Source organism: Peromyscus californicus, unplaced genomic scaffold, assembly GCF_007827085.1.
Source record: "Peromyscus californicus insignis strain IS unplaced genomic scaffold, ASM782708v3 Scaffold_5__1_contigs__length_169319896, whole genome shotgun sequence".
NCBI classification, from domain to species: domain Eukaryota; kingdom Metazoa; phylum Chordata; class Mammalia; order Rodentia; family Cricetidae; genus Peromyscus; species Peromyscus californicus.
In genome coordinates this window covers 48,156,719-48,166,474 of record NW_026294573.1, presented here as the reverse complement: position 1 = coordinate 48,166,474, position 9,756 = coordinate 48,156,719, and positions in this window count along the sequence as shown.

Here is a 9,756-nt window from a genome sequence, read left to right as displayed (position 1 = left end):
TTTGTGTTAAGGAACCATTTCTTTTCAATGAGCTGATAGTAGGCTGTGTCCTATTTACCTGAATGCTTTCCTGGGTGAGTATACAGACATGAGGGTCTGGACAAGGTTTGATTCTGTGGAGACCCTGACTTATCCCTCTTTATGATGCTCTAGCACATAGCAATCACTTAGCTACCCAGGTTTTCTCTCTTTATTTGTTCCTAGAAAATATAGCTCAATTTTATATCTGATCTGTTATAGTATCATAGCTTGGACACACACACACACACACACACACACACACACACACACACACACACACACACTGCACATGTGCTCTTATTTTCTTTAGGTCTTAACTTCATACTGCAATTTACAACATCTCCAACTCATATTTATTTGTTGCAAACACTGTCAGATGTGGCCTTCAGTTCCTTGTGGATTAAAGTGTGGCTATAAAGGAATAATTTTTAATTGAGCAACATAAATTATTATCAGTCAAGTTATAGGTAGGGGCAGTGCAGTGCAGTTTGGAGTGATTGGTAACTTCAATAGATCACACTACCCATAAGTGGCAGAGTCAATATTCAAATCAGACTTCTCTGACTGTAGTGCCCAGGCTGTCAACTCAACTCTTCCAGCATGATTGGGTCAAGCTCAATTTACAAACTAGTTAGAAGTGGGGATTTGATATTTATCTCCATAACTATCTTATCTTGGCCAGAAATGATAGGGTCAAAAAGTCTAGGGAAGTGATCTAAGGCTTGGTGGTGGTTTGAATGTAATTGGTCCCATAAGCTCATGGGGAGTGGTACTATTAGGAGGTGTGGCTTTGTTGGATTAGGTATGACCTTGTTGGAGGAAGTATGTCCCTGTGGAGGTGGGCTTTGAGGTCTCATATATGCTTAATCCATGATCCAGTGTCTTAGTTTACTTCCTGTTGCCTTTGGATTAAGATGTAGAATTCTCAGCTCCTTTTCCAGCACCATGTCTGCCTGCATGCTGCTAAGTCCTGCCATGATGATAAAGGACTAAACCTCTGAACTGTAGGCCAGCCCCAATTAAATATTTTCCTTTATAAGAGTTCCTGTGGTCATGGTGTCTTCACAGCAAAAGAAACCCTAACTAAGTCATGCTTCTTAAAATAAATGTGACTCCACATGGAAGACTCTAAATACATTATGTATAAATATATAAATCAAGGATTACAAAAGAGGGTTCTAGGAATTTTCTCACCTCAGGATTAAGAAACAGAAGGTCTCATATCTTGAGTTCTTGTTGGTTGTTTCTGTGTTCTTTATGGGATTTTCTTATACTGATATCTACTTGGCATCCATTTTTCAGGAGGAGCCAGGGCTTCTGTGAAGGATAACCTTACCGTCCTTCCTCTCCTCCTGGTCACAAAATAGATTTCTTGATCACAGCAAAAGGCAAGTTAGACACAAGGCAGGCAAATGAAACCTTTTTGGAGACTTTCTCAAGAGATACTTTGTGAAGAATACTCCTTCATAATGTGAACTCTAAGCTGGAGGCATTTGTAGACATTTCTGTTGACCTACTGAGGAGGAATGAGGGTGATCAATCTGTAAAGAGCAGAACAGACAAGGAAAAAAATCCCCAGTGGCATTGTTTGAATACCTTTGTCTCCAACCAGACCAAGTATGAGACACTGTCTCAATGCTTTAGCTGGGACAGCTAGTAAATTCCTTTTATGAGAAAATTATTAATTTATATATTTATTTTATATGTCATGTTTTGTGTGCATGTCTGTGTACAGGTATGTATTTGTGTGTATATGTATAGGTGAGTGTGCATGGAGGCCAGAGATTGATGTTGGGTGCCTTACCTTATCACTCTTTATCTTATTACCTTGAGACAGGGTCTTTCACTTAAGTTGGAAGTAGGCTGGTGGTCATTGAGCCCCAGTGATCCTACTGTCTCCACGTTCCACAGCTCTGGGTTTAAAGGCATGTCAATACAACTACTCAAAGTGTTTTAGATGTATGGAAGATTGGAACTCAGATCCTAATGTTTGTGTACCGAGTGAACCATCTTTCTCTTGTCCCCTCAATCCCTTTTCTGTATAGGTTGATCTGAATCGACATTCTTCCATTCCAAGACAGAAGAGAAGCAACAAGATAGAGAACAGCAAGAGTATAGACTAAACTTTGGGTCTTCATTCCATCATTTGTTAGTTGGGAGCCTTCTGGAAAAGGCTCTGAATTCTCTGCTCTTTCATTTCCTCCTTCCTCCATGGAATCATAGGAGCTTTGTGATAAATGAATGAGAATAAAATCCTGGATGAGAGCCCAGCGCCCACAGTTGCCCTAAATATGCAAATCCATACAATATTCCACAGCTTTGGGAAGGCTAGGAACTACTCTTTGATGATGAAGAAAATGAGGCTCAGCAGGGATACAGGACCTGACTGAGAAGCCCTGCAGTTTACATGTCAAATAGGGGTGAATGCCTGACTCCTGTTAAGCTCATGGAGCTGACCTTTCCTGGAGGTGGAGGGAGGAACCACTCTTGCTTCTTCCAGCTGTCTTCCACCTTGCTGAGCCATGTGTAGAATCCTTCCCCACTCCCTTCCTCCAGTGGAGGCTTCTTCACATCCACCAGACTGTAGGGAGAGCGTCAAACAGCTACAGAGATGCTAAGATGTCAGGTTGTATTTGTTCAGGTGGATACAATAGCATCAGACTAGCATGGATCTCAAATATTGAATCATGACTCTTCAGACATCTTTGTGTTTAAATCATAGCCCTGTCAAGCTCACATCTGATATGCACTAATTAATGCTCTCTGTGAATGGTACCCAATTCTCCCCTTGGTGAGTGTGTGTGTGTGTGTGTGTGTGTGTGTGTGTGTGTAGAAAGAGATTCCTAAAGATCCAGGAGATCAGAAATAAGCATCTGTCATTGTTACATTCAGTGCTTGCCTCGTTGTGGCTGATGGGTGTTTCTTGCACAAGAGTGGTGGGTACAAGTTATTAGACAAATATGAATCATTTATGAGGAAGTCACCTACGGCAAATGAAGCTAATATATATTTTTTAGTATCCCTCAAAGCCAAGATCTCAAGCTGAGTTGAAGAGGTAAAGCCAAACTCAATGTGTAAATTCATATTACAACCCTGGCAATTTTTTATCGTATTTTTTCCTTTTCATTCAGAATGAAGGGGTATTGCTAGCAAGAAGTGGGATTTGACAGTGGGAGGAGAATATGTTGGGCTGTTTCAAGTGGAATATCCACAAAACCTCTTTACAAATAGAATGTGTTAATGTCCTTTGGGTTAATGAGGTGTCACATCTCTGGATTAAGAAACTAGAGTCATTGTGTACTGAGTTGTTGCTAGGTACTCCTGGGAAATACAAGACATGCTGTCAATGTGGTTTATTTTTTTGTTTTTTGTTTTGTTTTTTTTTTATGGACCAAGGAAGGTAGATGAACATTAATTAGACTCTACCTGTAGATTGAAATGTAAATGTCAAGGGAATTGGAAAATAAAACTATTTCCAAGAACCTTGATCCTAGAGGAAAGGGGGATTGGTAAAAGTTTGACTAATCAAAGGACAGTGCTTGCTAGTGTGGGGTGGAGGGAAGAGGGGCCTGAAGTATTCAACTGAGAGAGGGAAGAGATTAAAGAGAGGTTTCCTTTTGTTGTTGAGCAATTGGAGTTGACCAGTCTAATCTCCCCAGCTCTGTGCTGGTTGATCTTGGGCAAGCCATGCTACTTCTCTGGGCTGTTCTCTTGTTTATTGAATTGGGACTACATCCATAAACACTCCTATGAGGCTTACATTTTATGTGACTATTATATATTTTATGTGTAAAGTGTTTTAATTCTTTTGCTTCTTCATTTTCTTCTCCCCATCCCAAACACATTCTACTTTTCACATCCATCATGAAACTCATCTCATACCATTGCACATGGTATGTAATACTTTAGAACTGTCTGTGTTTAACATGTAACCTGTCTTCTAAGATGGCAAATCACAACAAAGAGAACATAAATGGCAATAGGCAACAGCTTCTTCTTCTTCTTCTTCTTCTTCTTCTTCTTCTTCTTCTTCTTCTTCTTCTTCTTCCTCTTCTTCTTCTTCCTCTTCCTTCTCCTCCTCCCCTTCTTTCTTCCCACTCTATCCTCCCCTTCCTCCTCCCCCTCCTCCTTCTCTTCCCCTTCCTCTCCCCCTGCCCTTCCCCTTCTCCCTCCCCTTTTTCTTGTTGTTGTTGTTGTTGTTGTTGTTGTTGTTGTTGTTCTTCTTCTTCTTCTTCTTCTTCTTCTTCTTCTTCTTCTTCTTTTTCTTCTTCTTCTTCTTCTTCTTCTTCTTCTTTTTCTTCTTCTTCTTCTTCTTCTTCTTCTTCTTCTTCTTCTTCTTCTTCTTCTTCTTCTTCTTCTTCTTCTGCCTCATGGATTCAGAATACAATAGCCACTGGGATGGAGCTACCTAACAAGACAGAGATTACATTTTTCAGGATCCTTAAATTTAGGTAGTGCTACATGCTTAGTTCTCACCAATGAAATGTGAGCATAAGAGGTGTATGCCACTTTCAGTGAACAGACACATTTTCTCTATTTCCTAATTTTGATGTAGAGAAGTTGGAAGCTGTGATGATTGATATTCACTGTCAGCTTGACCTGATTAAGAATCACCTAGGAGGTTAGTAAAGTACATCTCTGGGTCTGTCAAGGCATTTCCAGACACAACAAGATAATGGAGGCTCTGGGGTTGTGAATGGAGTGACTTTTAGTGGATTCATAATATTGGGAGGTATTGGGAGGTAGTCCAAACTAGGAGCCTAGTTGGAAGAAGTAGGTCACTGGGCGCATGTCTCTGTGGTCTATATCTTGCTCTAACCTCTTTATGTATTCTCATTTCTCTGCTTTCTTATCACTAAGGAGTGAAGTATTTGTCTCTTCCACATATTCTTGCCTCCATGTTTCTGCCCAAGCACCAGTGGCAGAGAGACTGTGAACCAAACTATTTGAAACCAGGAGCCCAAATAAATCTTTCTTCCATTAAGTCGTTTCCATGAGGTATTCTGTCACAGTGATAAGGAAGGGTTTGGCCACAGAGTGCATAGGAGACAGAAGTACCCTATGCCCCCAACTCACAACCTTGTTCCCAACCACCAACTGATTAGGAAAACCAATGTTAGATTTGAACAAGAAATGCACTTGTAGCACATCTAAGCTATATACACTAGATTTCTTTGTTGTAGCAGCTATTGTTCTTGTTCAAAAGGACAGATTGTGTCTATTTATGGAGGCAAAGTAGAAGCCACACATTACTGACAGGATCTAATTACTACCAGCCTTGAATTGATTGGGGGTTAGACTAGATGGCCTCTGAGGTCTCCTAAAGTCCTGATGTAATAGTACCAATGTCCTGTGTTTAATGAATATGTGCTGTGCTCTAGACCCTATGCTAAGCACTTTGTACCAGGGGTCCCCTTTGGATGCTGGACAACCCTATGAAGTAACGCTAAGTAGGTTAATGGCTGCTGGCAAGCATAAGAAACATGCAGGGTGAGAAGGGAGTTCCAACAATACTGATGGAAATTCCACACCATACCAGCTGCATTCATATATCATTTCACCAGAGCTTTTAGAGATTAGATATCACCATTTTATAGAAAGAACTGATAAAATTAGAGCTCTCCAAAAGTTTGTCCATATGGTCACTTCTTCCACTAATATGCATTTACTCACTGTTTACGGTGCTGCTAGGTGCTGGACTGGCCACAGGCAATTGCAGAGTGAACATGAGGAACATGGGCCTTGACATGTTAGGACTTATAGCCCAGCAGCTGCATCATGAGGCAAACAAGCTGTCAGAGAGATTGATTCAGCAGAATGTGGATGCCCACACCTTGAGAGCCCTGACATTGGGCAGATGATGTTGGGGCAGATGATTTCCAGGGCCCTTTCTTTTCATGAGGGTCGAAATATACAATAGGTAGTCAGTTGAAAAGGGTTGTCAGAAATAATCGGGGGACAGAGCACACAAATGACAGGAGGAAGGAGCCAGCTAGAGAAATGGCTTTTTCTATACCCAGAATCTGATCTATAGTAATTGTTCAATAAATGTCAGCTACCATCAATTACTATTAAAAACAATTTCTGTATTATACAAATATCTTCAAGTATTTCTTATTCACTGAGCAGCACTGTTTACAGTTCCCAATAAATGAGAAGGGCCATTATTTATTAACTGGCTTCTGGTTTCCATGTCATCTTACTCTGTAAGCCATCTTGCATATTTTCTCACGTAACTCTGCAGTAATTTTACAAGGTAGTACATCAGTTGGGATCAGTTAGGCTATTATTCAGCGACAACCACTCCTCAGATCTAGGTGGCTTGTGGAAGCAAAGATTGTTTCTCACTCATGCTGCATATCCATCAAAGGCTCGCTGATGCCCCTCTTTGGTGTTATGAATCCCACTCTGGGACTCAGAGTGACAAGGAATCTACTCTGCATATTGAGGCTGTCACTGCAGATGGGAAGGAGAAAATGGTGAAGCACATACTGTTCCCAAAGCTTCTATCTGGAAATGCCACATGTCACTTCTGCCCACAATTAAATTTTTATTTTAATTTTTTTTTTTTTTTGGACAAAGTAAGACAGAGTCCTTACCTGAGTTTAACTAGAATGAGGCTATATGATCCTGACATGTCCCAAGGACGAGCCAATCAATATCTGTTAACAGTACTAATGACTACCTCAGAAAGCTATAATCTGTTACATCCTGCTTGTAAACGAGGCACATGTGGGCTTTGTGAGGAGGAGGCGAGGCAACTTGTTGGAAGTCAGATCACAGGAAAGAAGATTTGGATCCCATCTATTAGACTGCAAGTCTTGTCCCTAAGTTCTCCACCTGTTCCCTGGCTGTCACCTTCTATCCCCTCACAGACCACCTGGCACCACCTCTCTCCACAGACACCATCGCCTTTTCTCCACTGGCCCCTTCTCAGTAGGGATACACAGCAGTATCTTTGTGTTTTCAGTGAGCAAAAAAATTCTCTTCTGTGGCATAAGCTGTATATCCAGCCACTGCATTAGCTCCCTACCCCGTGTTACCAGCAAACCTTTGGAAAACTATTTACAAGTATCAGTTCCTTCACCATCATCCCTGTGTTCTGGACTCTGCCCACATCTCTCTGCTAAACTCTCTCACTGTAGATGGTGTACTTCAAATTCAAGAGTCTCCTCAAAATCTGATTTCTACCTTGATTCTTCAACAGCACAGGACACTGCTGAGCACTGCCTCAGCCTTCACCATCCCCTGGATCTTTGAGTCACATGGCTACTTCTTGTGGCTTTCCTCCTACAACTCTGGCCACTCCTCAGGGTCTTCCATCCCCCAGCTACTTTCTGGGTCATGCGTTTAGAGTACCAAGATTCTTTCTGTTATCATTCCAGCCACCCACTCTATCTGAGGAATCCCATAACTCATCCCTTCCATTATCTCAGCAAGCTGATGACTTCTTGTAGCCCTCATATAATGGGCTTTCCTACATGATTCTATCCTGCTGTGTGACTGTGTTCCTACAGAACCCTGATCATGTCCCTGGGAGGAATGCCTCTGCCTGCCCAAGAAATGCCTCCAGCAAGATGTCCCCACACCCCAGCAAAGCAACTTATCAGGCTCAAGGGCAATTTGCATACAGCCCATATTCGGCCATGAGACCTTATGTACTCTGAGCACATTTCATGATAGTGCTGAGAAATACTCTGTGTGTTTGTCACTGTTTTTCCATCCTTGCTTTGAACCTTGAGCTATCTCAGAATAAATACTTCAGAGATGCCCAGTACAGAGCTCTTGAGCAGAATAGCCTTGAGTCCCCTGGTTCTGATGAATCTTGAATTCAACTTCAATCCCTCAGCAATGGTCATTGGTGAATAGAGATGACTTCTCAGTGCCAACTTAAGCCCAGGCCTAATGCATTATGGCCACATAGACCCAGAGCCTTCTGGACACTATTGCTCAGAGGTTCTATAGAGATTTAAGGAAAAAAAAACCTTTTATTTTAAGGAAAGTTATGAAATCATAGATGAGGTTTTGAATTTTATCTTGGGAAATCTGGGGGCTTGGTCTTTCCTTCAAACTTGGAACTTATCATTTGGGTTATTGTTAGAATCAGCTAAGCATTTTTTCTCTCCATAGTTTTTACATGGGAGGAATGTTTTTACATGTTCCCAGTCATTTTTGCCCCTTCTCCAGTGGGGGCAGTTTTTTGAATGGTGACTCTAGGAGCACTGACTGGGCATGCTCAGTGTAATAACCACTTTTCTCCCTGTTGTCCACGCCCCTCTCTGCTTCAGTCCTGGAAGGAGGGCAGGTGGTCAAAGAGAGACCTTTGTCCTCCCACTTTGGCTAGCAGACTGTCACCTTTTATTGTGTGCAAAGTTGGTGTGTTTAAAGGAACACAGGACTCTGAGCTTGAAGCTGACCACTGAAGAAAGGCTATGGAAAGCTTCCCTGCTTTATCTGTGAAGGCATAGAGTCCAGCTGCCAAACACAGAGTAGGCAGGAATCCCTCATCTTGCAAACGCTATTGCCTTTCTCTTCGAAAATGGAAGCTCCTTAAGATTCCTCCTCCACAATTTAAAACAAAACCAGAACGGTCTTGGAGATAATGTTGGATGCAGATGCTCTTCTTCCCAAGAAATGGCCATTTAGCTCATCTCAGTTTATACCAATGAGTGTTCCAACCTCTAACCAATGGCTTTTCATAAACTATAAGACAGGTAGGCAGAAATTGTAGGAAGAAATCAGACATCTCCTCTCTCCTCCATTTGGTCAAACTGTATATAAGTCCATTTGCCTTGATTAATTTCTGTTTTCTAATTTCTTTTAAGATATGGGGAAAGTACTCTGCAAGTTTTTTAATCCTAGGCCCTGGTAACAGTGTGGCAAGAAGCCCTGGCAGAACAACTTAAGGGAAGAGCAGTTTATTTTTGCTCATTGGTTCAGGTATATAGTCAACCATGGTGGCTGGGATGCTGTCATGCTTGCACTGTGGCTTATGCACATCTTGATGGATCAGGAAGCAGAAAGAGCTTGGGCCAGAAGTGGGACTTGACTGCATCCCTAAGCCTATGCAGCCAGCTTGTCTCTATGTCCCAAAGACTGATCCTCCATGTGGGGACCACGTTTTCAAACACACTAGCCTATTGGGGACATGCCACATCCAAACTATAACACTCAGCTCCAATCCCATCTTCCTCCTCTCTTTCTGAGCTTCTGTACCACTCCATTAGGCACAAGCCTCCTCATCTGCAAAGGGATTTAATCACACTCCCAGCCTTCCAGGGTTACTGTATGTGGTGGTTAAATGAGCAAGAGTCATTTTCAAGAGCTGTGTAAGTGCTAACCATCACCACTGCTTTATGCAGAGACTGGGTGGCTGTCCTTCACCAGGCCTGCATTAGTAGGAAGCACAGCTCTCAGTGTGACTCCTCTGCTTCCTGCTCTCTAACCTGCAGGTGATCACTGCTTAGACAGGATGTGAGATTCCAAGGCAAATGGTGTCAACATCAGGTTTGAAGAGGTAGATGTATGCTTGAAGAGCTAGGCAGTCCATAGAAGAAGAGGTTATATGCAACTCTGGCATGCCTTAATGGTGGTCTGTAAAGAGGAGACACCTTCAGAAATGAGCCCTGAGTGTTGGGTGTAGTTTGAATAGATCTGCACACAGAGGGCACAAGGCAGAGAGGCAGAGGGTTCCCAGCACCTTTAGGGAAACTGAAGTAGGAAGCTTCTCATGAA